Source organism: Microtus oregoni, unplaced genomic scaffold, assembly GCF_018167655.1.
Source record: "Microtus oregoni isolate MIOR12 unplaced genomic scaffold, Mior012 000038F_ref0000394, whole genome shotgun sequence".
NCBI lineage: Eukaryota > Metazoa > Chordata > Mammalia > Rodentia > Cricetidae > Microtus > Microtus oregoni.
The window spans coordinates 884,723-895,848 of NW_024543097.1; positions in this window are offsets into that span (position 1 = coordinate 884,723).

Consider the following 11,126-nt stretch of genomic DNA (forward strand, 5'->3'; position numbering starts at 1 on the left):
AGATGACCTTAAGGATGGGAGATGTGTGGACACTGGTGTTTTAGAAAACAGTGAACATTTCAGAAGTGTCTTTTTGCTCCTCCGACTGCCCAGATATATGTGTGTGTGTGTGTGTGTGTGTGTGTGTGTGTATGTATGTATGTATATCCAGGAGCTGTCTGTTTTCCTTTTCTCATTAGTGTTGATGGGATAAAAACTGACTTCTTAGCTGTGTTGTGATAGCTCACATGTAAGTTGGTATGGGGAGCTCTTTGTCTGACATCTGAGTATGATACTTCTGCTGTCAGCTGCTGTGAGGCTCAGGGTTTATACTTCAGATCATATAGCATTTAGACGTTCTCAAGTGGAAGATGGTGTAAGAATTGGTGGGGTGGGGTAGGAGGGTGTGGGGGGGAATGGGAGGAGGGGAGGGAGTGGGGACTTGGAAAATAAAAATATAAAAATAACAGAATTGGTGAGGTAGCCTGCTAAACATGGATGAGGGGTTCGGGAATGGATGAGTGATTATGGTGTTTGGTGTGCACAATGTGGAGGATATGAGTTTGGATCCCTAATGCCCATGTAAAAAGCCAGATGTAGGGATGAGGACCAGTAACCTCTGTGCCTTTGTCTATGTGCCTGGGGTCAGGGGAGGTTAGAGATGGGCAGACCCTAGGGGCTTACTGGCCAGTTACCATGTTAGATGATATTGTAAAGAACTGAGGAAGACATCCCGACTTTAACCTGCACAGTCAGTCACACCCACACGACACGGGCGGTCACACCCACACAGGCACAAAGCAGATGAGGGCGATGCACACATATGCAGCAGGCACTGCAAACAGCTGCAACAGGAGAAACATGCAAAGTAACCCATGTTTGTTAAAAAGGATAGATTATCAGTTAACGTAATGTTTGCCATTTTTGAGATTTTCTTTGTCCTTGTCTCTTCCACCATTGCGTGAGGTTTTTAAAATTAAGTATATAGCTAAATGGAATTAGACGTCACTATCATTTCTAAGTTCTGTCTGCTTTTTCTTTTGTTCAGGTTTGAATATTTTGTTCATTGTATTTGTCTGTCCACTAACTTGGGATATAGTAGTGAATGTGTATGGTTGCTCACGTGACTATGGCTTGGGTTCCATGCTCAAGGAGGGATTATTCCACCCCTCAGCATCCCAGATGAGCAGTTGCTGGACATCTTCCTATTTGCTTGGCATGGCTAAGTATTTCTATTCTGTTTTCATTATCTTAAAAACCCTTTGAAGTGTAGCTGCGCCTAGGATTCTCTGTGGGCTTTTATGTCCTCTACCATGTGGGGAAGTTATTTGTCAAGTCTACAGAAGCAAGGCAGACTAGGGTTTGAATGTGAGCTGACACGAGCCTGTAAGAATTGTTGAGGGTTCCCCCAGCTGGCCAATTAACAAACCACAGTGGCCTGACAACAGCTGTCAGATTGTATCAGTGCGCAGACGCCTGCAGAAAGGTCAGAGCTGCAAGTATCCTCACATGCACACACACACACACACACACACACACACACACTCACACACTCTCACAAACTGGATGGAAGTTGAGGTGCTAGGAATTTCACTTTTCTAAGTCTCGGTCATGCCATTGATTTCCACATCCTCTCATTGACTGTTTACAGTTTTTGTCCCCAGAGGTCTGGCTTCTGGTTCCGTCATACTGGATATTGTCTAGCTTTGTGCTTTTAGCTGAGTGATCTCAGCTTTAAGCTTCAGAGTGAGGTGGAAATGTTGTTGTTTGGGAAACCAAGAGTCATTCTGTAACTGTTTAGTGCCCATCAGTTTCTCCTAGTGGCTAATGATACTGTATATTCCAGGGGCTAAGCAGATTTACTGATAATTAACCCGGTGTTTGGACTGTTTTACTGAGTTGGGGTGACTGACACGTGCATGCAGGGCCCTCACGCCTCCCTTCCTAGTGTTCTTCACTGTTGGTGCAGAGCCAGGATGAGCATCGTGCAAACATTCCGTCGACTAGTGAGCACATGCTCATCCCAGTGACTGAGCTCTTTCCACCACTGCCATCAACAGGCTTCTAGTTTCCTTTTAAGAATTACAGTGTTGGTGAAGATGGAATGAGGCAAACACTTGCATAGGCTGCTGGCAGAATGGAAATTAATATCACCTGGAATGTACTTCTTTTATATTTAAAGAAAATGACTGCACACGGGTATAAATAGCTTATACTAAGTCTGCATTTATTTAAGGTGTAGCTTGGTCCTTGTCACATGCAGACACGCTTGGGAAGCTATCCCCATGGTCATGTAAGCGGCCATCACCTCTGAAAGGCTGCCCTCTGCCTGTTTCCCATCTCTTGGAGACCACATAGAGCAGCGGTTCTCAACCTTTCTTTTTTTCAATTGTTTTGCAATTGTTTTTTTCTCTGTTCCCTCCCCCTCCCCCTGCCCTCTCCTGTGACCCACACACTCCCAATTTACTCAAGAGATCTTGTCTTTTTCTCCTTCCTATGTAGATCCATGTATCATGTATGTCTCTCTTAGGGTCCTCTTTCTTGTCTAGGTTGTGGACTGTAGGTTGTTTTTTTTTTTTCTTTGCTTTATGTCTAGAAGCCACTTACTTATGAGTGAGTACATATTGTATTTTTCTTTGTGAGTCTGGGTAACCTCACTCAATATGGTTTTTTTCTAGATGCATCCATTTACATGGAGATTTCAAGATGTCATTATTTTTTACTGCTTGTGTAGTTGTAGTATTCCACTGTGTAAATGTATCACATTTTCTTTATCTATTCTTCAGTTGAGGGGCATCTAGGTTGTTTTCAGGTTATTACAAATAATGCTGCTATGAACTTAGTTGAGCACATGTCCTTGTGGTATGATTGAACATCCTTTGGTTATATACCCAACAGCGGTATTGCTGGGTCTTGAGGTAGATTGTTTCCTAATTTTCTGAGAAATCGCCATACTGATTTCCAAACTAGCTGTACAGTTTGCACTCCCACCAGCAATGGAGGAGCATTCCCCTTACCCCACATCCTCTCCAGCATAAGCTGTCATCAATGTTTTTGATCTTGGTCATTCTGCAGGTGTAAGATGGAATCTCAGAGTTGTTTTGATTTGCATTTCTCCTATAGCTAAGGATGCTGAGCATTTCCTTATGTCTTTGAGCCATTTGAGATTCCTCTTGTTGTGGTGACCCCAACCATAACATCTTTTGATACTTTATAACTGTAATTTTGCTTCTGTTATGAATCATAATGTAAATATCTGATATGCCACCCCTTGGGTCACAGATTAGGGGATGATAGTGTTCCCACTGGCCTGGTTATAAGGTATTTGAAGTGTCTATTCTCAGATTTATAGGAAAAAATATTTTGCTTATAGAAGAAAGTATCAGGGAAGTTATTAAATACTTCTTTGTGAAATTCCAAGAAATGTTATATACAGAATCATTATCGAGAGGCTTGGTCTGGCTTTCAACATATAACTGCTGAAATTCCTCCATGCAGTCCTTGGGCACTTTGGTAAATTCTTCGGTTCTTGGCAGTAACCACTGATAAGAAGCTCCGTGAAAGCTGCTGGACAAAGCAGAACTCTTCCTGCCATTCAGAGCTTGAGGATTCTGTAGCACACGGCTCTCCCTTCTCTGCGCATCAGCGCAGTGTTGTTGTTTGCTGAGCGTGGTGATACAGAGGAATCCCAAATTCACTTGGACTCTGAAGTATCAAATCTTTTCAGTGATGACGATCAAATTCATCATGATCCTGGGCACAGGGGAGATTGGAGCACCTGGTGGAACTGTACTTGTCAGAAGGTACCGTTTCTCAAGCTGACAGCATCTTACTGAAGTTGTGTAGCTGCTGGAAGAGCCACGCCCACGATGGCTCACTCAGAGCAGGTGGCTTCTGGAGCTGCCTAGGAGGTGGCACACCTGACTTAAAGTGACAGAAGGGCCCCATGCTATCATCCTTATGGCCCGAGTGGCGAACATTAACCCCATCCTGTTTGAGACCTTCCCGGTAGCTGTAGGTGAAGAGTTACCTACCAAGAGGGTTTTGGTTACCCAGCTTTTTGGCCACTTGGAAGCTGAGGAATTCAACAAGGTCTTGACATACTTGCGGTCCATTTTGTGTATGTGTTCTCACCTGTGTGCCTAGAAAATGGTCCAGTCTGTATTTTGTACCTTCCAACTTTGAAAGATAAGTTGGGGGCTGGAGAAATGGCTTGGCAATTAAGAGTGCTCTCTGCTTTTTGCAGAAGACCTGAGTGTGTTCCCAGCACACATATCAGGAGCCCACAACTGCCTGGACTTCAGCTCTTGGAGGATCTGATGCCCTCTTCTGGCCTCCGTGAGCTCTGCATTTACATGCACATACCCATACACAATTTCAGAAATGAAATCTAACTTTAAAAAGACACCAGGCTAGTCGAATGAGATGAGCTTCTCTGCCAACAGCTAAGAGCATCTGCTTTTTCTACAGTAGCCAGAGTTGCCACAGTGCAGCATGGCAGGACTGGTGGAGAGCACAGCTAATGTGGTAAAGCTCTGGACAGGCCAGCATCCAATTTTCCAGTTTCTGTGCTCTAAGCAGAGATAACAGCTCTTTCTGGCTGTAGTGTCTCTGATGGTGCTCTCTATCATTCTTGGAGGTTCACTGAAGTCTTCTTGGGGCTGCTTTGACATGTGATCTTACTCTCAGCAGGAGGAGGGAGGAGAGAAACCACCCCACTTTTGTTTCCTTCCCATTCTTTACACTCAGTTTTGACATTGGTGTCTCATAGTTCTCTGCCCTCTTCCCACTGACCTTTCAGGCAGTGTTATCACCCTGGAATCCACCGGCATCCTGAAGAGGGAAGAGACAGTGTCGTCAAACTTTGACCCAATAGCCTTAGAAAAGCCTTTCCTTGTTTTTGTTAATGCAGAAAGGAGGTGTGGGAATAAGGTCTTTTATGTATAGAATCATACCTGCAAATAAGGAAACTTTGACCTATTCCCTTCCCTTGGCACCTCTGTTTATTCCCTGTTACTGGTCTAGCTAAGGTGTTAGCTCTATATTGAATGCAGGTGTGGAGAGCGGATATCCTTGTCTCGTTAGGAATGTTTTCTCCATTGAACATGCTGTTGGCTTTGTTGTGCATTTTTTTATTATGTTGAGATATGTGCCCTGTGTCTCTGAATTCTCCAGGGCTTTTAGCACTGATTTTCATATGTTGGACCATTCTAGCATGTCTGGGATGAAGCTATCTTGATTGTGGTGGGTGATCTTTTTAACGTGTTCTTAAATATCATTTCCAGATATTATATTGAGAATTTTTACATCTCTGTTCATTGGGGAGATTGTCCTATAATTTACTTTTGGTGAGTCTTTAGCTGATTTTAATATTGGGTTAATACTGACTTCATTAAAGGAATTTCTGAGTGTTCTCTCCTTTTATATTTTTGGAATAATTTGAGTAGTATTGCTGTTAGTCCTTCTTTGAAGGTGTGGCCTAATTCTATGCTGAATCCATATAGACCTGGGCTTTTTTTAGTTAGGACATTTTAAATTTCCTTCTGTCTTATTTGTTATAGGTGTGTTTAAATTATTTAATTCTCATTAGTTTAACTTTGGTAGATCATATACATGTAGAAATTCATTTCTTTTGGATTTTCCTCCTTAGTAGAATATAATTTTAAAGATTTTATATGTATTTATGTGTGTATATACACACACAAGGTTTATGTCTGGTTCCTAAAGAAGCCAGTAGTGGGCACTGGATTCCCTGGAACTAGAGTTATAGATTGTTGTAAACCACCATGTGGATGCTGGAACCCAAGCCTGGTGTCCCTGTAAGAACACCAAGTGCTCTTAACTGCTAAGCCCTTGGAATATACCATTTTATATCTTTTTGTTTGTTTGGTTTTGTTGTGGTGGTTGTTTTTAGAGACAGGATTTCTCAGTGTAGCTGGTCTCGAACTCACATTGATCCACCTGCCTCAGTCTCACAAATTCTGGGATTAATTGTTGCACCACCACTGCCTGGCAAGGTTACTCCTTTTTTTTTTTAAAGATTTATTTATTATGTATAAAGTGCTCTGCCTGCATGTACACTTGTACACCAGAAGAAGACACCAGATCTCCTTACAGATGGTTGTGATCCACCATGTGGTTGCTGGGAATTGAACTCAGGACCTCTGCAAGAGCAGCCAGTGCCCTTAACCTCTAAGCCATCTCTCCAGCCCATACCATTTTAAGTTATGGCCTTTGAGTCTGAATTTTCTCACTGTTCTTTGCAATGTCTCCCTTTTCACATCTAATTGTATCAATTTATTTCTTCTCGCTCTTTATTTTAGTTTATTTAGCTAAATATCTCTAATCTTTAATCTTTTCTAAGAGCTAATCATCATTGCTTCTTTGTATTTTTTTCATTTTCATTTCATTATTTTCAGTCGCATTTTTGATGATCTGTTCCCAGCTATTGTATCAAGATGATGTCCTTGTTTACCCGAAGCTGTCCAGTGCCTCATGACATTATTAACTGGAGCTATCTCAGTTCTTTTGACATATGCACGCGTCACCATAAACTTTCCTCTTAGGGCTGCCTTCTTTGTGTCCTCTGGACTTCTGTATATTGTTTCTACATTTTCATTCAAGTCTAGGAATTTTTAAATTTCCTCCTTGATCACCTTCTTGATCTAATTATCCTTCAGTAGTATGTTGTTTGGTTTCCATGAGTTTGTGTACTCTCTGTTTTTTTTTTTTCTTTCTGGTATTAATATCTAGCTCTGTTTCCTTGGTCAGATAGAATGTAGAGTACTGAAGACACCTTCTCTCACTGTGTGGGAGTTAATCTCTAGTTTTAGATCTAATATACCTTCTATGAAGTTAGGTACATTTGTGTTTGGTGCATAGATGCTTAGAAGTATAAAGAATATTTTCAATAAAAGGAAAAATTAAAAAGTAATGCAATATTGTCTTGGTGAATTTTTCCTTTCATGAGTATGAGGTGACTTTCTTTTTTATTCAGATAAGTTTTGGTTTGAAATCTATTTTACCTACTTGGTTTTAGTTCTCTCTGCTTGGAATACTTTTTTTCATTCTTTGCCCTAAGGTGTGTCTGTCATTGAGCACTGGTATGTTTCTTGGGGGCATCATGTAGATGGACACTATTTTCTAATTCAGTCTGCTAGCCTGCTTTTCACTGAGAAATTGATTTTATTGATATCAAAAGTTATTATTGAAAGATAGGCTGGGCAGTTGTAGCACAAGCCTTTAATCCCAGCACTCGGGAGGCAGAGGCAGGTGGATCTCTGGATTTGAGGCCAGCCTGAGCTACAGAGAAACCCCGTCCTGAAAACCAAAAAAAAAAAAAAAAAAGGCCTCATGTAATTAACCATCTGGCATCACTTACTGCCTGTGACCTCTTGGATGAGCTTACCCTTCTCCTTGAGTCGGAATATCTCTTCCAGTTACCTCCTTAGAGCTGCCTTAGTGGCCATAAATTATTTAATCTATTTTTTATCATATAAAGTTATTATTTCTCCTCTAACCTTAATAGATAGGGGTTTTTTGTTGTTTTTGTTTGTTGTTTTGCTTTTTAAGACCGTGTTTCTCAGTATATCTGGCTATCCTCAAACTCACAGAGATCTGCATTCCTCTGCCTCCCTGAGTGCTAAAGCCATATGCCACCACCGCCCAGCTTTATTAGATAGTCTTGCTGGTAGACTGCAGTCTAGCCTGAGAGTTGGGGTCTTTCAGAACTTAGAATATACCTTTCCAGAACCGTCTATTCTGATTGGCCTGCCTATATAAGGGCCATGGTCTTTCTCTCTGCTTTCGATTCCTTCTCTCTAGCCTGTGTCTTTGACTATTTTGATATCTGTGGAGCGTTACTTTTCTGGTCCTGTCCACCTGTCCTTCTGGAGCCTCCTTATGCCTATTCTCTAGGTTCAAGAAATGTTTTCCTATGGTTTTATTGAAAATGTTTTCTATGTCCTCACTGTGATAGTCTTCCTGCTACTGTGTCCATAATTTAAAGGTTGGATGTCAAAGTTCTCCCATGTTCTGTTCATAGTTTTTAAAACGTTTCTCTGACCTTCAGTGATGTAATTCCTCTGCTTTGTCTTCCATCCTTGACTCTATTTTTGATGTGATCCATTCCGTATGTGATGTTTTCCACCAAGGTTTCTCTTTGGCTTGTTGACTTTTTCTTGTCCAGCATTAAGTTTGGCTTTCTTCATCAATTCTATTTACTTATTGAATTCTATTTTCAGATCTTTAATGGATTTAATTTAGTTCTTTGTGTTTGTCTCGGAGGATATTCTTACCTTCTTTGAGTTATTTGAAGTATTTGTCTGGATGGTCTTCTAGATCATTCTTATTGGGGTTCATTACTTTGAGATTAGTCATTTTGGAGGGGCTGTATTATCTTGTTTGTTTTTTTTATATATTCACTTTTATTTCTGCACTGAGGTATGTGTATCTGAAATAGTTTGTTGCCCCTCTCTTTTGTTTGTTCAATCCTTCCTTCCTTCCTTCCTTCCTTTTCTTTTTTTCAGTGTAGGCATGAACAATGTTCAGGACAGGAATAAGTTATAAGAAGGTTGTTTTCTTTTGTGGAGTTGGTGTTGAGGGCTGAAGATTTCATCTCTAGTTTTTGCTACTGTCTGCAGGAATGGACACTTTCCACGAGCCACCACATCGTGTGCTCGTCTGCTGCTATCCTCTGCTGCGGCCCCAAGTCTGGTCCTTCTACCTTGAATAAGCAACTAGCAGTTGGGGACAGGGCTGGGAAACTGGGTGTGTAAGGAAGCCTGTGAGGTGAAGAGAGTCGAGGACTACTTAGAAGCACTGGGGAATGAGATGCCAAGGAGACAGACAATTTATAGGGCAGGATTGAGTAGGCCTAGTCTGAGGGATGGCGATAGGAGAGCCTAGAGGAAGAGCTGGTCCGTCTGGAACTTGGACGTGTCGTCTGGGAGGATCTTGGAGGATTGTATTGTGAGGTAGAATGATGTATATCCAAGGGTCAGAAATCAAAGAGGAGATGAACTGTCTCCAGGTAGTAGGAAGGAGCAGAGACTAGTTGATAGTTGCTGTGGGGGTCCCAAAGAAGAAAAGTAGCTATGGAGAAGGGAGGAGTCAGGCTTACCTAGCAATGCAAAGAAGGAATGACCCAGAGGGACTGGCAGACCTTTGGGGTCAGCGGCAGCAGACCTAGCTACACAGTCAACTCTTAGGGAGCCCAACTGATCTATGCTGGGGTAGGAAGGAGCAGGATTCCCTGAAGTCCTAGAAGGGCCAGGAGAGTCCATAGGATAGGAAGGATGGGCCAAGTTGACCGTGTAGAAGTCTTGAAGGAGCCTAGTGGGACTATGTGCCAGAAGTCTTGAAGGAGCCTAGTGGGACTATGTGCTGGGAAGGATGGGACCTAGCTGGTGGCATGGGAAGGGACAAGCCCCAATTTGCTTTTTATATTTACTGTTATTTTGTTTTCAGTACTGGCCTAGGACCTCATGCTTGCAGACTGATGTTCTACCGCTGAGCCACACTCCCAAACCTCTTTAATTTAACTGCTCTCAAAAGCAGACTCACGGAACACTTTCCCCTTTTCTTCCTGATATGTTGGAATTTCCTTTCTAAAGCACATTAATATTTTAGTGTATGTATGTAGAATGTTTGGGCTATATCTTGATCTGTTGATGGTTACTTGGACTGTGTTTACATATTATATCCGTGTCTGTGTTCTTTCTGTCCTAGAAATTTGATCTCTTGAATGTCAAACTTTTAATGTTTGGTTTCTCATCTCTAGAGGGTTTTCTTGATCCAGAAATTTTTAATCTTTTATCATCTCCTTTCCCAAGGAACTTTGTTGTTTACTTTTTAATGAAGTATATGTTACCACAGCGTATTTTCTGTGGCCAAATCCATTCACCATGAATTTCCCTTGTAGAAACAGGAGAAAGTCATGTAGGGCAATGGCCAATGAGAACTGAGTGATTCGGTTCAGGAGCAGCCCGGCCCTCTATCCGGTGCGTATGATGGGGGCCAGGGTTGCACTCGCCTTTTACACCGTGATCTCCTTTATTTTTTGCCACACTTGTTGGATGCTAACTGATAAGTTTTTATATTCAGTCTATAGACTAGGAATATTGATGAGGGCTCTAAGTGGTTTCCTTAAGAGAGGATGCTTAGGGAAGAAAGCAGAGCCAAGTCCTGACCTCCTCCCCCGATCTCAAACTCGCAGCAGCACCGTGCCAGTATTTCCCAGCGTTCCTGCTGATAACAGTCGTCAAGGACTGCCAAATGATCCTGCTCCGCATCATGGAATTGCATCGTATTTTCAATTAGCCTGTAACATGCTTCTGAAATAAAGAGACGACACTCTGCTCCTCCAGGCACGGCTCCCACAGTAGTGCCCTTCCCTGGGCGCAGGGTCCTCCCCCAGGCGTGTGTTTTGAGTATTTGCTGTTGGAATGGCTCCACAGGTTTTGGGGTGACGTCTTTGGAGGATAATAAGTCACCTAAGTGAGCAGCCCGCAGATAAGCATGATCAATCTATAATAGAATATAGACCTATATAGATCATTTCATAGTGAAGACAGTAAATTTGCCATGGCTTGGGGCCAGGGAAAATCTCTTAACTCTCCAAAGCCTTACGTTTTTTCATCCGCAAACTGGGGGTGCCAAGAGCCAATCTGAAGGACTGGTATGTATACTATAAGTACATTTATATACTGTCCTCTACAGGAGATGCCTAACAACTGGTGGTTCTTATAATGGGAAAGGAAATTCCCTCCGGTGAGCTGCGGATATAAACCGCAGCCCTCAGCAATGATCTCTGTGCAGTAAGCTAACTGACTAGGGTTTCCCACTGAAGTCAGGCTAAAGTCTGAAAAACATGGCTTTCTCATAGGGTGTGGATTGGGAGTACTGAGAAATTTTACCGGGAACTTCAGAGAAAAAAAATCAAGAAATGAATGACTATGTCCCCTAGGTGGTGCTGAACCATCATGTATAGAAAATTGGGGCACCTGGTATTTTCAGGGGTGACTTCCTTCTAGTTAGAATTTCAAATAAGAACAAGCAGGCCTGCTCCCTGGGGTGTCTGGGAAAATGACCAGGCAGGAAGAGCCTTTTTGATTCAGTAGGACTAAGTCTGCAATACCCTGGTGGGC